At 35.8% G+C, this 21,439-nt stretch overlaps 1 pseudogene; it reads left to right on the forward strand.

Annotated features, from left to right (window-relative positions):
• The first annotated feature begins 8,147 nt into the window (after window positions 1–8,147).
• Window positions 8,148–10,526, forward strand: LOC120188135 (annotated as a pseudogene).
• Window positions 10,527–21,439: the final 10,913 nt, after the last annotated feature.

Raw genomic sequence — 21,439 nt, forward strand, 5'->3', positions numbered from 1 at the left:
TTTTGCTTAATCACCGGTCTACGCTTCGGACACGATAATGTAGGTCGGTACACTAGACATATTACCCGCCTATCATGGTTATCCCGGGTTTTTCTGAGCTGTCAATGGAGAAGCCGAATTTACACGTGGAAGACTTGACGAGATTATCGAATAAGAAAGATGGTTTTACTCGGATAGATGACGTCGATGTTGTCCGAGTATGCCTTCTAATACTTTTGCATGCCAGCTTTTTAGGCAGAGAGGCCAGACAACCTATTCCTAATTATCTAATTAAATTGGTAGAGGACCTAAATGCATGGAAACTATTTCCGTGGGGTTCGTATCTATGGAAAGCTACATGGAATAAGTTGTCGTCTGCCTTTGATGATCGAAAAAGTTTGCGTGGCGATGGTTTCAAATACACTTTGTCAGGCTTTATTTGGGCCTTTAAGGTAAGAATTTTTATATAATGTTTCCAAAATTATAATTAATTATTATTTAACAATTACTAATGTTTGTTATTATATTGTTTGTAGATTTGGATATTTGAGGCTTTTTCCGCCATGCAGACATATGCATTAAAAACTTCTAATGATATTCCTAGGGCTATTTCCTGGAAGAGGAAACGGACATTGCAGCAATGGGAAGATTTACTACCGTATACGACAATAAATAATGTAAGTTAACACAAATACTACCATATGTTTATAAACAAGTTATTACTAGTACACGTTTAACTTTGTTTGAGCTTTTATATTGTTAGGAGTCCAACACTCCATTACAGAGGCTGACACCCACGGAAGCTGAGCTTGCCACTGATTGGTGGCAAGCTAGTAAGCATTTTTTTGATGGCACGGATGACGAGCAGCCTCCACTTCGAGAGCCATCACCTCACCCAGAGCCATCACCTGATCGACCCGACTATACACTTCCACAACGAGAGCCATCACCTATTCTGCCACATCATCGAGCCTCTTCTCCACCATCACCTCATGATAGATGATCGGCAAAGATGCCACGACGTTTATCTCCCTGTTCTCCACCTCCACGGGATGAGTTAGGGGAGTTACGTGATGAGGTAAATGCCTTGCGTGAGGAGGTCGGTACTTTACGCTATGACAATGGTGCATGGCGTGTTGAGGTGTCTACTTTACGTGGTGAGGTAGCCTCTCTACGTGAGATCGTAGTATCGTTGCAGAATGAGGTTCATACTCTACGCAACGAGGTAAGTTTAATATTTTTCATATTTAACTTGATGATAAATTTACTCGTAATTTCACTTAGATTAACCATTTCACTTAGATTGTTTAGTAAATTCATTCGGTTACTGCCAATACTGCTAAACTGTTTATTCTTTAACCCTGTGAAGTTAGTATTTATTTTTGGTTGTCTTTTGGTTGAAGTAATGCAATCCATTCAAGTTTCAATTTGCAGAAGAAGAATAGTTTACTTTTGCAACGCGAAAATGACTATCGCAACGTGAAAATGACTATCGCAACGAAAGAATCGCAATGCGAAATGAAAATCGCATTGCGATTCTCTCGTTGCGATAGTCAAATTCGCGTTGCGATAGTCATTTTCGCGTTGCGATAGTCATTTTCGCGTTACGATAGTCATTCGTGTTACGATTTTAAGTTTCAGATTCTATTCTTCTTCTGCAAATTGAAACTTTAATGAATTGCATTACTTCAACCAAAAGACAAAGACAAATACTAACTTCACAGTGTTGAAAATTTAAGTTTCAAGAATAAACTACTACTCTTTATGTTGTCATTGAACCTGCACTAAACCTATATGTTGTCCTTTTAAATGTTTATATAAGTGATTACTTCTGGAATGTTATCTGATGCATTTTGTGAACAATGATAGAATAATGACTTGGGTGAATACCTTGCAAGTTTGAAATATATTTGTCTTTGTTTTCACTGTTTAATATCATGTCTTTTTATTTACTGATTTATGTATTAATTTATTTTTAGCGGCCCGCTAAGGTGGATGCTCTACGTCGGGTTTTTCTTGCAAGACGGAGTTCACGCATCAGACGGCGTGCACGTGCCATTAAGTCTCCGTTTACCCTAATAGTGCGAAGAATCCATAAGAAAAAGTCCGACTCACATGTCATCGTTCAAGAGGACTCCCCTATCGTTCAAGAGGCCCCTATCATCCCTCAAGAGTCCCCTCCCACCGTTCAAGAGGCCACTGTCATCGTTGAAGAGGTCCCTCCCAACATTCTAGAGCCCGATTCACACGGCATAATATATCGAATTATTGAGAAACCCCCTCACGTGCCGGACATGATGGATGACTGTTGGCTTTCGTATAAGTTACCGGCCAGTACCATTCCGGCAGATGAAGTCGAGAGGAAACAACTACCGGAAACAATTCTGGATAATACCCTTTAGGCTAAGACCGCAGTTGATTTTTATCTACATGAGCGGAGCCAAGGGTGTTACGCTGACATATACAAACTCAACGATGATATGCATTTGTTGATTGAACGGTCTTGGTGGGGTGTGTTATTAGGGGTTGAAGACAATCGATGGGGCGTAAGTTGAATATTTCTTATTATATTTCATTTTGATTAAGTTTTTTTAAATTTATGTAATTCACTAATATATGTCTTTTTTTGTAAAACAGCATATTGATGCATGGGTGTCAGGTCTTCTAATAGTAAGGAAATTGAAGAAAAATAAAAATAAAAAAATACGCGATATACAATTATGCCGACGTCTTTTCACGTAGTTCACTTGAAGAATCAACGATAGGAATCATATGTGTTGGCTAATGGACAAGCTAAACTTTATCCTGCATGGTGGGAGGTTGATAAGGTTAGTATTTATTTTTTTTTAATATTTTAAAGGTGTTCATAAATAAGTGCGCAATTTGAATTATTACTTATGATTGCAGGTGTTTATCCCTGTTTTGGAACGTACTCATTGGCTTCTCGTCGAGCTTCAACTCCCATCCCTGAAGACAATAGTATATGACAGCATGATAAATTACATATCATTGTCTGATTTGAGAGATATTATTAAGGGATGGAGCTCTCATTTGGCTAAATTCTTGGATGCGATTAATTATTGGACTTATTCTGGAAACAAGAAGCCAAAGAAGTTCAATGTTACAGTTATCAGAGACGAGACCGCGCCATAACAAACGCCGGAAGCCAGAGGGGATTGCGGTCCTCTCGTATGCATGTTCTTGGAGCGTTTGATGACAGGAAGTACACAATTTCTACCTCCCACCGATAGAGATAGAGGTGCAGTAGGCTTGTGGTTTCGGCATTTTATGGCTAGAGCGATATATTCGAGACGATGCCTACCTGTATCCGCGTTATGAAAGTGTCCATAAACAATTTGTAAGTCAAATGCAAGTGTTGTTAAGTACCTAGAATTCAATAATAATTTGTTGTTTGTTGGTTTTAGATGTGTAGAAAGTGTTATTTGAGCAAATGTTTAGTTTTTGCAGGTTAATCCTGAAGTGAGATGCGTGAAATTGATGTATGGGTGCATAAATAACTGTCTGGGGTACACTTTTTTTGATTGTTTAATTGATTCTAATTTGTTTAATTGATGAGGAAAATAAGAATTATTATCATTTTTTTCTTGTTTAATTGATTTATAAAAATTGATTTGTAAAAGTTGATTTGTTTAATATTGATGTGTAAATAATTCTTATTTGTGCTTGTTTAATTGATTGAAATGTAAAAGTTGATTTGTTGATTTCAATCTGCATCATATTGAAGGCAAAAGACCTGTTGGAGGTACACTTTCGCAACGCTAAACTTAAAATCGCAATGCGAAAGACAAAATCGCAACGCGAAAGTCAATTCGCGTTGCGATAGTCTAATACGCTTTGCGCTTTTCTCGTTGCGATAGTCAAATACCCGTTGCGATAATCAAATTCGCGTTGCAATACTCAAATTCGTGTTGCGATAGTCAAATTCGCGTTGCGATTTTCTCGTTGCGATAGTCAAATAGTCATTGCGATAGTCAAATTCGCGTTGCGATAGACAAATTCGCGTTGCGATAGTCATATTCGTGTTGCGATAGTCAAATTCGCGTTGCGATTTTTGAGTTGCGATAATCAAATTCGCGTTGCGATCGTCAAATTCGCATTGCGATATTCAAATGAATGTGTAATAAGTGATAACAACTGAACATATCATAGTAATGTTCAAACTCAAGTTACTAATACATGCCTAACTGATAATGTTAAAAGTTTACACATAAAATACACATAATAGTCAAATTCGCGTTGCGATATTCAAATGAATGTGTAATAAGTGATAACAACTGAACATATCATAGCAATGTTCAAACTCAAGTTACTAATACATGCCTAACTGAAAATGTTAAAAGTTTACACATAATACAACGTTTGCATTTAAAAATCACCTAAGTTAATAGTCCCAAAAGGTGAAGCCGGTTGTGATTGGGATTTTGATTTTGATTGCGATTTTGATTGCCTTTTTCTTGACACCATATGAGCTTTGGATTTTGATGAGCATCCATATTTTGGTAGAGGAAAAGATGATTGTGATGGCACTGGTGATCCACATAGTAACCTTGTATGACCACTTTTCTTGCATCGACTACATGTCGATCTCTTCTTCTCTTCACCCTTAGACGGTATACGATCGTGACTTTTTGGTCGGCCAGGTAGCCTTCTGTCCATGGATGGTGGCAAAACTGTTTGTAAGTCATCTGGTATGTCCCACTCAAAAGGATGTGGAATAAGGTAGATAATCTCGGCATAAGTCTGTCGATATACTTCTGTAGTGTAGCAATCCATAGCTTATGCGCTTGAATCATCTTGGTTTAGATGAAGAGCAACTTTTATAACATGCCCACACGGATAACCAGATGTTTGCCATTTCATACAACTACACGTCTTTGCATTTAGATCGACAAGCCCATTTAAGTTATTATCCAGTACTTCAAACAAAGTGTTTGAACATGGTTTAACTCTCCATGGCGTTGACTTCACAACACGTTTTGTTATATTTTTTTCAGTCCATGGTGTAACACGATGTTCCAATGTTCCTGTAAATTTAAATAAATAATACTTAGTAAAATATATGATAAGTTACGAATTTAAAGAAATAATATCTGCATGGTTTCTTTTCTTGTAGTACCACTGTTGAATTGAGGCTCGAATAAGCTCCATTAACATAGTAATGGGTAGTTTCCGGGAATGACGACTTAGAGCGTTGATTGATTCTGCACTATTAGACGTCATGAAATCATATTTTGCTCCAAGTTGATGTACTCTTGACCATCTTTGAAACCCGACATCTTCTAGTGTTTGAGCACACTGAGGCAAAACATGTATTAAACAATTTATATGCTTATTAAAATCCATTTCCCGATAAGCTTTTACAGCCTTCCAATATGTCCATTTATGATTTTTTATACCAGCAGACCTTGATTTTAGATTTCTATATAAATGAAAACCACAAAGTCCATGAAAAGCATCTGAGAAACACCTTATAACAGCATTGTCAATTGAGTTTGCCCTATCGGATATGATTGTCAGATTGCTAATAAGACCTATGCAATCCCTAAGATGCCCCATAAACCATGTCGATGAATCAGAAGTTTCAGATTTGCCAACCCCGTAAGCTATTGGCAGTATCCCATTGTTAACATCCATGGCTACTGCTAATAAGTTTACTCCAAGGTATCGACCTTTTAAATGTGCTTCGTCAACTATAATAACTGGGCGCATGCAAGTAGTAAACGAACGAATCTACAAAATCATATACACAAGAAATATAATCATTTAAATGTGAAATGCATGTAACTAACAAAAATAAGTCAACAAAATTATATTGATTTACTAACCGCAACACTAATGGCGATAAACAGCAACTCAAAGCGTCCATCTCTATCTGTTTTGATATGAGTTACCGACCCAGGATTTTTCAACTTTAAATTGTGACAATAAGCCGGCAGTTGGGCAAACGATGCTTTTGGCGACCCCTTCAACAATTCCAAGGCATAACATTTGGCTCTCCAAGCTTCAGAATATGAGATACTTATCTTGAACCGAGCATTCATGTCAGTCATAATTTCATGTCCTCGATATACCCTGCCATTCAAAAACATTAACTCAGCCAGAAACCACCCAACACCTTTTTGTTTGTCTGTCTATGGTGAGGAAAAACTTGGGTTCTTGAACATGTATGTTTATCAATAAAAGTCCTAACTTGAAACATTTCGCAATCTTTTATCCTCTTTGCAATCATACGCCACGTACAATTTTTGTCAATCATACACCTTGTTTCGAAACGATCTTTGCTTGATTTGTTAACTTTTAGTTGATAGCCATCTTCCACACATTTCGTATACAAAGCTATCTTCAAGTCTTCCTTTGTACCAAAACAATCATCTTTCTTGATACAAATAATTTTTGTGTAACAATCAACTGTTATTTTTACCAACTCTTCTTCCGGTATCTGAAGTAATTCTGACATATTCCAGTTATACTCCCGTGGCATTTTCTTCGGGGACTTTTCTTCGGGGATTTTTCTTCTTCTTTTTCTTCTTCAGGGTTATATGAATTACAAAATGGATGTTCAACATGTTCATTCATAGTCATAACTTTCTCCTTATTATCACCAACAACATCTTCCTCGGCAGCGGCTGTTTCATCATCAAAATTCGGGTATTGATCAATATCAAAATCATTACACGCAGGGTCTGTTTCTTCTTCTGAAACATCATCAAAATCCGAGTATTGACCAAGATCAAAGTCCGGGTATTGACCAAGATCAAATTTCGAATACCGACTAGTACTCACAATTTTTTCTGTTGGCTCATCATCGTCTAACTGGTTAATATGAAAACCAGAATTTGGTGCTGAAAGTTGATTGGGATTTGGATTAGGGAAAGGTTGTGGGTTTTGAGATTGTGTTTGGTATTGGAAATGTGGTGAAACAAAATTTGCTTGGTGATGAAATTGTGGTGGAACCATTAAATTTTGAGCACCATAAACTGGGGTTGAAAAACTTAGTTGATTACTACCCGCTACTGACTCAACTTCACTACTTCTAGGTTCAACAACATACAATGTAACATCATTTTGCGAAACACTAATGTAAGCAATGGATCGTTCAACATCTTCATTGTCAGTTAACAAATAAACTTTACCTTTTCTCTGATAAGATAGCCTAAATCCACTTAAGGGCTCTAAATTCAATTTATTTGCAACACGTAACATTAGAGTTTCATAAGTTAACTTTTTTAATGACAGTTTTAGTTGAAGATTCATGGGTAAAGGCATATATTGTAAAACACCATGAACATTCTCCCATGACCCTCCAAAACACAAATCTATCCAAACATGATCAACATTAGATGATTTCATTATTGTAAATTAATTTACTAAACAAACGAGCTGCGAAACTAAAACCTGTTGCCGGATGGGAAAGGATGTCGTTGGATATAGGAACGGATGTCGTCGGAGAGAGTGATAGATGGAGATGGAATGAGTTGCGATTTAGGGATTTAGGTTATGAGTTGCTTCTGCTGCGTAGTTATATACCCAAAATATTTGTGTTGCGAAACTAAAACCTGTTGCAAATTTGAAATTTAGTGTTGCGACAGTCAGAATCGCGTTGCGATAGTCATAATCGCATTGCGATTTACATATTCGCGTTTCGATAGTCATACTCGCATTGCGATTTACATATTCGCGTTTCGATAGTCATACTCGCATTGCGATTTACATATTCGCATTGCGATAGTCGAAAAATCGCAACGCGAATTTGGAAAATCGCAATGCGATAGTCAGAATCGCGTTGCGAATTTGGAAACTGATTTGCGATACCAGAGATCGCGTTGCGAATTATCGATCACATTGCGATTTAGTTGGTCATTTTGGCAAATCCAAAAAAGTTGGTTAAAATCGTATATTATAAGACATTTTTGGTCACTAAGGTTATTTTCTCTTCTAGAAATATCAAATAGTATTGTTATAAAATCAAACAATATAATGTTGTCTCCCACGGAAGCTGCTCTCGACTTGGTGTTGGGGGCATCCTACTATCTTACCTTCCCTTATCCCATTACTTATGAAAATAAAAGTCAGCTAATTTTTAGTAATTTATTTGTGATGGAAAAAAAATAAGTTTGATCCAATTGATTAGGCCAAATTAAGAAAAAAATTTACAAACCAAATTTAGCGGGCCCGACAGCTCATAAGGGAAAAATATCCCAACGACTTCCAATTTATCGCAAAGGAAAAGTTCCACATAGACGTTTCCCTCGTTTATTCTTCACTCACCCTAGTATCTACACACCAACAGTCACGATGGCAACCACCATCCAGAAACCACTAGCAGCCGCAAGCGCCATCGCAGCCATTCCTGCACCCGTCTCCACCGCCGCCGCCAATTCATTCACAGAACCAAAGAAGACCATGTCATCCTCCACGGATAAGTCAGATCCTCCTACCACCGTTACTCTTTCCAATACTGAAGGAACAGTAAAGGAAAATCGAGGGATCGAAGACCACCGGGACTACTGTGGGATCGGTCGCAAGGCATAGCAGCGGTCCCGTTAACGATATCCAGAAGAAGATTCGCCGAGCTCAGCGGTTCGGCGTGCCTGTCCAGTTGTCCGAGCAAGAGAAGCGCAATTCTAGGGCCGATAGGTAAATTATATTTTACCTTTTTAGTTTTGGTGTTATTTAGGGTTTTCTTTTTGGTTTATACCTAGTTGGTTAGCATTTCTGAAGAGACGAGAAGTTGTTTTATTTTGATTCTAAAATTTATAACCTTGTAATTTTCTTTAGATGTGATTATTGATTGTTGGTGCGCTGAGAAGTCTAGATTAATATTCTTGAAAATCGTTCGTTGTTTAGATTGTATAGGATCTCTTAGAAGCTCTTAATTTTCAAATTGATTGTCTCTTAACTTAATCAATTTATCCATTGGTTCTTTAGAAATTAGTGTAACCCCTTTATAATATTACCTAGTTGCCTTGATAGCCTCCGTTATAATCTTACCTAGTTACATATTTGGCTCATTTCGTGTTTATTTGAAGGAATTTCTTTTTACGATTAAGGTCTAGTAACTGTAGTCGTGGAAGTTGAACCCCAATTCTCGAGTTTTCATTGTGTTTGTTCATTTGTGGATAAAATTTGCAGGTTTGGCACTGCACCTGACTCAAAGGGATCAGAAGCATCTAAGCAATCGGAGGAGGTGAAGAGGAAGGATAGAGCAGAGAGGTTTTTGTCCATATCACCTTAACCCGGTCATGGTATTGCTCAGAGGATTTATCAATTCTCTTCGTTGGTTCCCAGGTTTGGGCTTGCTGTACCCTCTACAGCTGCTGACAAGGAAGAGAAAAAGAAAGCTCGACTTGCCCGATTTGCACCATATGCCAAACCTGATACAATGGAATGGGAAAAGAGAAAAGCTAGGGCAATCAGGTATGTTCCAATGCTAAAGCACCGTTTCCTACATTGTTAGATACCTATAAAGGCCTAAAGAAGTCTTCATTGAAAAAGCTTTATGTATGTTGAGATTGAAATTTGAATTTTTTTCTTGGTCATTCCAGGTTTTCTAATCCCCCGTCAAGTTCTTTAGTACAGGTAAATGACTAGAGGAATATTGAACCAGTAAGGGCTTAATTAGTTTCCTAGCAAATTTCATCGATCTGAGAAAAATACAGTGTTTTAAAGATGTATACTCTTTTCCAGGAGGCTCCTGGAAAGGCTGGTGGAGGGCTCTAAGTAGAAATTACCATAGTTAGAAGGTATCTTTGGAGATATGCATTGCCGTATGTACACATAATTTCTTGTTTAAATAGGTTGATCCATTTTATTATCAGTTACTCATTTTGCATTACTGTTTTCTTTTCCTTTTCAGGTCCAGTGTCCTAACAGCATGTGATTCTCTCGAAGCTTCTTTACAGTGTTTTTTTTTTCTAACATCAAAATTCTAAGAGCAGTATGCCATCTCCAGATGAATTTCTGAATCAGTGGAAGGTGTTTCATGGTGTCTTTTAATTTGGTGAGACCTATTGGAATCAACAACCACCTAAAAGTGTTAACCTATTTTAAATCTTACAAAGAGTATTAGAAATTCTGGAGTAATGGGATAGAAATTTTATACTTTCCCGTAATTTAATTGAGAAAGTATGAAGGTGGTTATTAGATTCACCTTAAAAATTGCTGAGTTTGTTTCTTATACTGTTTTAAGTTATATAGTATGATCAAGTGTCAGACAGCCGTAGTATTCATATTGAGACTGACATCTATTTCCATGGGTTAAAATAGCAAGTGATGTATGCTTCTTTGGAATTCGTGCTCTTTCTAATTTTAATAAGTTACAGTTTGTAGGGGTCTTTCTTTGTGTGTGGTGGGGTTAGGTGGTTTGGCTCTGGATGCAGGACAAATGACAGATACCTTTGTTTGATCAAAGATGGGTAACTTTGTTTTCAGTATTTACATTAAAAATGATTAGGAAGTATGTAGTCTGGGAGTTGGTAAGGAGGCTTATCTTAAGATAATTAGATTGTTTTTGTTCATTCGTTCTCCGGTATCTTGTAGATTTGAACTTGTTTTATCTAAATTTTTGTTGGATATGTACATGAGCATGCATGTTAATTCACGCTGTAGTTTTCATGCTTGCTATGTGTGACGTCTGGCATTAGTTCCACATGATTAGATCCTTGCAATGGTGTTAACTGTTATGGATATGTTACAAATGCTGTTCAGCGACTGATCATGAGAGAAATGCTGAAAGCTGGGAATGCTTTTATAATTATGAAAATTGCTCATGAGCAATATTTTCGTGGGTGATGAGCTAATATTTTCCAAAAGCTAAAACTTTTTCCTAAGCTTGTTACTTGAGAATCTCTGAATTTTTTTTTATTTTGTATTTGAGATAAGTGAACACTTGCCTTTAAGGTGATTGGTAGCTTCCATTGGTCTCGCCAGGTGAATTGGATAATCTCTGCAAGGTAATTTGTGATGCAAGTGAAGGTTGTTTAATCAATGTTTGCTTGTTTGGTTATGTAAATATTATTTTGTTTTTTATTAATAAATGCTAAGCTTCTTTGGAATTTGTTTTTGGGTTGGATATATGCTCATATATTCTGTATCGCTCTTAGTGTCAATAATGTACCATTTGATATTGGTGTAAGTAAAATTAACTCTATTGTTAATAGGAAACCATCTAAATTATATTATGATCCCTTTATAACATCAATTTCCCGTATACGTTTTCATACACGAGTTACAAATGTCACTGGACTTTTGAAACATTCTCGATACTTAAAAATCAGTAAAATTTTCGTTTTCTTTAGATAAAATCATTTAATAATATAGATTATAAGACATTCTTCAATTATATATATTAAACACGTCTACTCCAATTAGCAATACTTGTTCATGTTATCCATATTTAAAATCAATATAAGATGATCCAGTTAATCTATTACAAACCAATTTCTAAAATATTTAAATAGAGCTAATAAGACATTTATAAGTATATGCCACTAAATTAAGTCAAAAGTTACATCATAGGATGTCTTATTGATATTGCAGTATATTTTTTGATTTTTGGAGTTGCTCGGTACTCTTTACTTCTAATATCGGCTTTTACCTACACGTGAAACCAAAACACGCTAAGTAATTACTTAGTGAGGCATAACAATACAAAATGAATTATACTTAAATATAAGCATATCCCAAATTATCAAAATACAAATGAAAATCGTATATTTCATATCAATACATCAAATAAGTTTGGCGAACCAATCTTCAATCAAATAACATGATAACTATCTTTAGTATGCCCAACATACCTATCAATCAGTATTTTCTAATTTATCCTTTGTTTGCCCAATATATGTTGAATGAAAATGCATGGTACATGAGTTGCACCTAAATGTCGTAATTAAAACATAAGTATATCATAATTATAAAAATACAAATTTATTGTTTTCATAACATTATAAGTTCTTTGGGGTGCACAAGTAGTGCCGATACAGTCATTCATAAGCTCATTATGAATTTAGTGGGTTGTAAACTTAGTGTCGATACGGTAATTCACAAACTCATTATGAATTACGTGGAGTGCACATATAATGCCAAAACAAAATTCATAACTAATTATGAATTTCTTAAGTTGCACACACACAGTGCCAATACGGAAATTCATAAACCAATTATGAATTTCTTATGTTGCACACATAGTGTCAATACGAAAATTCATAAATTAATTATGAATTTCTTAGGATGCACATACAGTGCATATACGAAAATTCATAAACTAATTATGAATTTTTTAGGTTGCACACACAATGTCATTCGGTAAATGTAATACATACATTAAGCAAAATACATCTATGACTATCATAACATATAAGTACAAAATTAATGCACTCACCTTGTATGCCTCAATAGGATGCCTTACTGATGTCCGACTAATTGACAACTTTATCTTTTTCATTTTTCTTGCTAGACTCAGGAGCTTGATTTTGATATACACAAGTATCTATAATTACACATACAATACAAATGTTAGTATACTTTCTAACATTTATGCTTCTAATAATACTCAAAAGTACTATTATTTCCAAATTCTATTAAATTTCATCCTATCTTAATATTTCAGGTTGACTGATATCGGTACCCCTTCTATGGTATCAATACTTCTATATTATGGTACCGATACTCCATTTCAGTATCTATACCATTTATGTATTCTGGAATCCATGGTATAGATACCCGCATCAATATCGATACTAATTACATCAGTATCGATAATGTTCATCATATTTCTTCAAATTTAAACCTATAGTATCGATATTGTTCTTTCAATACCGATACCCTTACCTAGATTTTTCATTTTTCATCTCAATTTTTACCTTGATTTTGTTTAAATCTCTTACTTTTAACTCCAACAATATCATTAATGTAACACCCCAACCCGTACCCGACCCGGATACGAGTCCGAGATGTCACATTGACTTTTAAAACAATATTATTATAAAATATCAAACATTTGAACTCATATTAAGAAAATACAATAATATATTATTAAATTATGCTTCATTATAAAAATTTAAGGTAAAAAAATATTTATGAACAGTACTATACGGTATGAACAATACCGTGAACAATAATGAACAATACCATGAACAGTGCTACAGTGCATCGATGCATTGCTACAGTACACCGATGCACTAAAATTTTGAAGCAAAATTGTGAATCGATTCACTGCTACAGTGACTTTCGTAAAACGTTCATAAAACTCGTAAAAATCTAAACTTTCATCCGTATAAAATTTATCAATTTCATATACGCATTTAAAACATTACAAAACTCAATCGTATGACTTTTCAAAACCGATTAGAACATATCAGATTTAATCCCTTATTTACATGCCAACCACTTTCCTTATTACAAAATACTTACTATACATTTCTTTTCTGATCTGATCTTTAGAAAGGGGGAACTGACCTGTCTTGCATAACTTTTATCAATCTTCCTCTTCTCAAAACCTACGCGTGAAACAATCACACGCTAAGTCGTTCACTTAGTGAGGCATATAAAACATATAATAAAATATAGAACATTTCATATAATAAAATGCATACATATACATAACCATCATCATCATCATAATTTCTATTTATCATATGATTTTTTTACTTATCATTTCTGTATATCATGACACACATACATCATATAATTCATGTAACATATTTCATATCACTAAAACATATACATCATATGTATTGTATTTGTTATTGTCTCTTTATTAGCCCATGTACATTTTTTAGAACTTAAGGTATTTGAGTACATTGAGGTTGTGCACCACTATGCTGTCACCACAACTCATATAAATGTCCCGAAGGACCTATCCAGAGGTCATAAAGAACCTCGAAAACTGTCCATAGGTCCCGAAGAACCTAGGTAAAATGTCCATATGTTCCTTAGAACATAGGTATACTGTCCATATGTCTCGAAAGACATAGGTAATTCTGTCCATATGTTCCGTAGAACATAAGTAAACCCTCGACTCTTGGCATGTCAACTATACCACTAGCTCTCATATTACATAACATGGGCATTATCATCTGTAACATTTCATATCACTTATTCTTTCTCTTCTGTCACATACCACATATATGTGTAACCATATATCTCATATCATATCATATCACATGTATCACAAATGCATATATTCACGTAGATCATTTCATATGGCTTATATCATTTCTCATTTGTTCATGTAAACTCGCATGTCATATCATGTAACATATATCACATAATCATATAGGCTCACGGTTTCATCACCTATCATGTTATTTCTCATATACACTTTTATAACACATAAACTCATATCTTCTTATCACATAGCTTCTTATTATATCATTCACCTCATATAACTTATTATCACATAATCTCATATCACCTATACTATATTCACGTACTTCAATATCATTTGACTTATTTCACTTTATTACATTAAGAGATAGACATATAGTCTTATGTGCCCTATCAATAGTATCAGTTCATATAATCTCCTTTTACCTTATCAGTAAATACTACTTATTTTATCTCACATTTCCATTTATTTACATAAGCCACATAGCATTTACAAGAACATATCCACTCATATAATAAAGTATACATACATTTCATGTCATTTAATTTATTCATTTTATTCTCTATATCCTTATCACATAGCTTATTTTATTTCTCATGTTCTTATGTAAGCACATATGTCATGTCTTGTTTACTTATGTTTATATATATATATATATATCACACGACACATAGAACAACATGTCAAACATATCATAGCATTTTAAGAGTTACTTCTTACTATAATAACTCCATCACTGGCTCATTGCAAGCCAATATTCGTTCTATAACCTAAGCACAAATTAAATTGCACTCACCTTAGCCTTGCTTGCTTTGAATAAATCCTAATCCTTCGATTGTTCCGGAATTCGTTTAGGCTATGTATCTACATAAATATAATTTTCAAGATGATTATTAGAAGCCTAAACCTTATACTTCGATGTTATTAACTTAAAGGAATTTAATAAACTCATATTCCTAAATTCCTTTAGGAGTGTATCGATGCACTATAGGTGCATCGGTAACTAAATTAGGTTTGAAATTCCCATGCATCGATGCACCCCTTAATGCATCGATCCACCTTCAAATTTTTGTCTTAGTGCATCGGTGCCCATTCATAGTGTATCGGTATACATGTCAATAATAAACTGGTTTCACCCAAAATTCCACAACTTTTCATTAAATTTCCTCATATAAAACTCCTTTCATACCATTAAACTCAACTACAACCATTTTAATTAACTTTTATCATTTCATGTAACCCCCAGACCCGGTTTGTAAGTTAGACCCAAACCTAAGTGGTCACATATCCAATTCAGAGATTCTTTTTATATTTAAAAAGAAACTTATAAACTATTAAAAGTAATACGGAACAAAATATTGATAATACAATTATATCCAAAATAATAGCAAAATACATGTCACCATACACAACTGAAAACAGGTAGAGTTATTCGTTCATACAAAAGTAAAAGTAGTTGATCTCTCCTGATGCCAAATCTACTAGCTTACTGTCTGCTTTGATCTGAAAAAGGTTAAAATTTACAGAATGAGCTAAAAAGCCCAGTGTGCTCCATATAGTGTATAAAAACATACATATCAAAATAATTCAGATAAAAAAACAATTTATCAAATAAATTTTAATAATATGCACTACCCCCACCAATCATCAAAATGTGTAGGTTCGCCCGAACCGTACTCCACCTGTACACCAGTAAGGCTTAACCTGTGCACAAAGCAGAGGAGCCTAGGAAAACTGTAAGGCTTACCCTTGCACATAACAAAAGGGACATGGGAAACTGTAAGGCTTACCTTTGCACACAGCAAAGGGACCTGGGAAACTGTAAGGCTTACCTTTGCACACAACAAAAGGGACATGGGAAACTGTAAGTCTTACCTTTGCACACAAAATGGACCTGGGAAACTGTAAGGTTACCTTTGCACACATCAAAGGGACATGGGAAACTGTATGGCTTACCTTTGCATACAGCAAAGAGACCTGATAATACTTCCTTCAATCATACCCCCAATGAAAAAAATAAACATGTATGCATTGGAGTAAAAAAAGATAATTAATCCATTAAATATGGAAATGTTTCATATTTAGAAATCATGTACAAAAATACTATAACTATAAACCATATCAGAAATATACGGTAAATCAGACATTAAATAAACATTATTCAGAACACCATATATTTTCTCATAAAATATATTATATCCTCATAATATAAAACAATTCAGATATATAGTTTAAAACTGTAAGATAACACTGTCAGGAAACACATCTGTAACAGTCTGAGAAATCAGATAGGGAAGCCTACTACTAGGTCTGTCGATCACGTTCTGTTGTAGAGCCAGATCCTACGAATTGGAAAAATCCATATTGAATCCTAATATAAATAATCTTAACCTTGATTAAAAATAATATACGAAACCTATGGGTAATTCTCGTAGTACGCGATTCGGACTGATCTGACGAAGGGACAACTCCGGACCTAACTGATCCTCACTCAGGTGAAACACGAGTACCTTCATAAAATATTTTACTAAATCAATTCCTTGACCAAATCTCAGATAAATAATCAAAATACTAAAATACTAAGCCTTTTGGGTTCACATGCTCGATTTGGGGATTTCGGGTCATAATTTGGCAAAACGACTTCGGAATCAGATTCAGGACGTTGAAAAACATAAAATATGACCTTCTAGAAATTTGAATTCTTGGTCAAAATCAAAGTCAACGGGTTTGAATGACGATTTGGAGGCTTTCGGGTTCGAATTTGGCAAAACGGATCCCAAAATGGATTCGAGACGTCGAAAAATATCAGGATATGTATACTTGGAAAAGATTAATGGTCGTTTAATGGCCAGCCAAATCCGGTGAAAGTTCTTGTCAAAAGTGGTCAACAGATGATCAACCATTTTACACAATTATTACCCTTTTAAGAAATATTTAAGAAACTATCACTCTTTTAAAAATATTTACGAAAATAACACCATTTTAAAAATATTTACGAAAATAACACTATTTTTAAAAAATAATTATGAAAATAGCACCATTTTAAAAATAATTACGAAAATAGCACCATTTTAAAAATAATTACGAAAATAACACCATTTTAAAAATAATTACAAAACTAACACTCGGTCAACGGTCAACGATTAACGGGTCGGGTCAACGGGTCGGGTTGGAACCGGTCAAACCGGTTTTTAAACCTTCTCCATGCGTAGTGGCAGTGCGTGGGACCTTCTCCGGCATCGTAAAATTCACATAAAAATTTCTAAAAATTATTTTGAGCGATTTCGAGGTACTTACAAAGCTCGGTTCAAATTTTTGAACGGCGGAGAGCTCGATTTCAACAAATCGGAAACTTTGACCGCCTCACCTCCTCATGTGCCGCCGCCACCGGAGACCAAGGATGACACCGACGGACTCGGAACTACACAAGGAACATGATGGTGCGGGAGGTGTCGGACTCGAAAACTTACATTTCGTGGCCTAGTCTAGACAATTTTGACAACCTCCTGGTTGTTCAAGTGTTCCCAGAGACAGTCCGAAGTGAATACGGGAAACTGGTCCTCTGGATGGAGTTTATGTATTGACAATGATGGCTCGGCGCTGAGGATCGGCTTTTGAAAGGATTCGGGAAGTCTAAATTTAGGCAGGAGAGGCTCTTTGTTGAATTCTGTCTTCTTTAAATATGCATCACCAATGAATCTTGAAACCTGTATCAGTGTAGAGAGTAGTTGCAGGAAGTTATTCTGTTTGTACAGTTAGAGAATTTGTTAGTTAGTTACTGGGTAGTTAGACTCCTAGCTGCTGTATAAATACTTTAGTTTGTAATCTTATACTGGTATAAGAAATGAAGTATATTCAGTATTATCCAAATTATACATTTTAACATGGTATCAGGAAGGTTCTTTCTGGGCTATTGGGTTATTGGGCTTCTGCTTTACTAGTCCCATTTTTCATTTCTCGTTTCCCTTTCCCGTTCTACGATTTTTTTCCTTATCTCTTCGATTCTTCTTCGTGATGCCTCCACAGGACATTTCAGAGATTGATTTCACGCATCCCTTGTATCTACACCCGTCTGATACACCAGGTGCTCTTCTCGTTTCTCATCAACTCACTGGCGTCCATGATTATAGTATTTGGAGTCAATCGATGTGGATTTCTCTGCTTGCGAAGAACAAATTAGGGTTTATTGACGGCGTATGTCGTCGGTCTAATTTTGTGGAGCAACTTCAACCACAATGAGATAGATGCAATGCAATTGTTCTTTCGTGGTTAATCAATTCAGTCAGCAAAGATCTTTACTGGAATTGTTTTACCTCCAGCGCTGCTCTTGTGTGGTCTGATTTGAAAGAAAGGTTCGACAAGGTTGATGGTTCTCGGGTCTATTTTTTGCACAGAGAGATTGCAACCCTCGTCCAAGGCGATTCTTTAATTTTGTCATACTTTACAAAGTTGAAGCTTCTCTGGGATGAATACGGTGCTTTGGTGCCTCTTCCTTCGTGCGATTGTGCTAATGCCCAGCAAAACACTGCTAATGCTCTCCAGCAATGCCTTTTCCAGTTCTTGATGGGCTTGAATGAATCACACTCTGCTGTGCGTAGTCAGATACTTCTGATATAGCCATTACCAAGCGTTAATCAGGCTTATTCGATGATGGTTCAAGAGGAGTCTCAACGATCTCACTTTACTGGTATACCTTCATTAACTGATTCTACTGCTTTCTATTCTAATGTCTCTGCATCTCCTGGCAGTGTTGGTCGGCGTCGGTTCAATGGTGTTTGTGACCATTGTAAGATTAAAGGGCACAAAAAGGACCAATGTTATCGATTGATTGGGTTCCCTACTGACTTCAAATTCAATCAAAAGAAGGATGCTTCAGCTGCTCTTACTGGTCAGCTTGAAGAACCTGTTACTGCTTCAGCTCCTCATATGCCCTCTGCTCCAGTCTTTACTCAAGAACAGTAAAACCAGATACTGAGTCTGTTACATCAAACCCCTACTTCTGAGCCCTCTGTTAATTTTGTGGGACAAACTTCAGGTACTGATTCTTTCATTCATTGGATCTTGGACACTGGTGCTACTGATCACATTACTTTTGAATTCTCTTGCTTGATAAATCCTGTTGCGTGTGCTTCAAAGAATCATTTTGTTCATCTTCCTAATGGTAAAAAGGCTCTTATTACCCATACTTGTTCTTACATTCTGAAAAATAACTACATCATTCACAATGTTTTGTATGTCCCTGAATTTATAAATAACATTCTGTCAATCACTAAACTGACAAGTGAGCTTCAGTGTGTTGTTTTGTTTTATCCTGCATTTTGCATCCTGCAGGACATCTCCAGTGGAAAGATCAAGGGGATTGGTAAGGAACATGGAGGTCTTTACTTGCTCGAGTCTTCTTTTGCATCATCGGGTTTGAGTTCATCTTCTATTCATGATTCTTCTTTTTCAAATTCCTCAGTTTGTAAGCTTGTTGATCATCATTCTTCTACCATTACTGAACTTTGGCATGCTAGGCTTGGGCATGCTGCCATTAATAAAATTCACAAATTGCTTGTTCTTCAGTATGTCAAATTCAATTCTAGTGATGTACAACATTGTTCAGTGTGTCCTATGGCTCGACAAACACGTTTGCCATTTCCTTTAAGTACCTCTAGAACGGATAATCCTTTTGCATTAATTCATATTGATCTTTGGGTATTCTACTCATAGTGGACATCGTTATTTTCTTACCGTTGTTGATGATTTCAGTCGTATGACTTGGGTGTTTTTATTAAGACTTAAAACGGATGTTGTTCTTCATTTAAAAGCCTTGTTCCTCATGATTAAAAATTAGTTCACTACTTCTGTTAAGATAATTCGTAGTGATAATGGGTCTGAATTCTTCAATTCGGTTTGTTCTCCTTTGTTTTCTTCTCTTGGCATAATTCATCAATCGAGTTGTGTTCGTACTCAGCAAAATGGGGTAGCTGAGCGTAAACATAGACATTTACTTGAGGTTGTTCGGGCCCTCCGTTTTCATTCTAAAGTTCCCTTAAAATTTTGGGGTGAGTGTGTCCTTACTGCGTGTTATCTAATAAATAGGTTGCATTCTTCTATTTTGTCTTGGCTTACTCCATTCGAATTGTTGTATAAAAAGCCCCCTTCCTTGTCTCATATTCGTATATTTGGGTGTCTTGCTTATGCAACTCAAACTCATGTAACTGACAAGTTTGCTTCGAGAGCCATTCCTTCTGTGTTTCTTGGTTATTCGTCCACTCAAAAAGGCTATCTTCTATTTGATCTTGAAAAAAAGTTTTCTTTGTCAATCGTGATGTTGTTTTCCATGAATCTGTTTTTCCTTTTAGGTTTCCTCAATCATCTGATTCCTTTTTTCCTACTCAATCTTATAAGGATGATTCTGAATTCTTGGTTTTGTCTCAACCTCCTGTCTCTCTTGGTGATTCTTCCTCACCAGTTTTATCCGAATCATTGGAACCTTCAGTTATTCCATTACGTAAGTCTTCTCGAGCATCTAGACCTCCTACATGGCTACACGATTATGTGCGTTCCAATCAGTCTTCTTCTTCTTCTATTTCCACCTGTGAGTACCCTCTTATTCATAATGTTTCTTATGCTCATTTACCTATTCATACTCAACATTTTCTTGCCACCACTTCCTCCATTGTTGAACCACAATCCTATTCTGAAGCCATTTTAAACCCGATTTGGATTAAAGCCATGCAAGAGGAAATTCAAGCCTTAGAAAACAATGGTACTTGGTCTGTAGTATCTTTACCTCCAGGAGTGAATCCCATTGGTTGCAAATGGGTATTTCGTGTCAAGTATAGAGCTGATGGTACAATTGAGCGTTTTAAAGCACGTCTTGTTGCTAAAGGTTACAATCAAAGGGAGGGTGTTGATTTTGTTGAAACATTTTCCCCTGTTGCGAAGTTAGTCACTGTACGGACAGTTCTGGCCATTGCTGCTATGTATGATTGGTCTCTTTTTCAAATGGATGTGCACAATGCATTTCTGCAAGGTGATTTATTTGAAGAAATCTACATGAAATTGCACGAAGGTTTTAGCAGCCAGGGGGAGAATATGGTTTGTCGGTTGCAAAAATCTTTTTATGGTTTGAAGCAAGCTTCACGATAATGGAATTTAAAACTTACTGAAGCATTGGTAGCTGCAGGATATCAGCAGAGCAAGTTTGACTATTCGATGTTCACAAAAAAGGAGGGTGAAAAATTGGTGGTGATGCTCATTTATGTAGATGATCTCCTTTTAACTGGTAATGATTCAGCCTTGATTAATGAGCTGAAGGATATATTTGAATTACAACTTTAA

The sequence above is a fragment of the Hibiscus syriacus genome, unplaced genomic scaffold (genome assembly GCF_006381635.1).
Source record: "Hibiscus syriacus cultivar Baekdansim isolate YM2019G1 unplaced genomic scaffold, ASM638163v2 tig00116939_pilon, whole genome shotgun sequence".
Lineage (NCBI taxonomy): Eukaryota > Viridiplantae > Streptophyta > Magnoliopsida > Malvales > Malvaceae > Hibiscus > Hibiscus syriacus.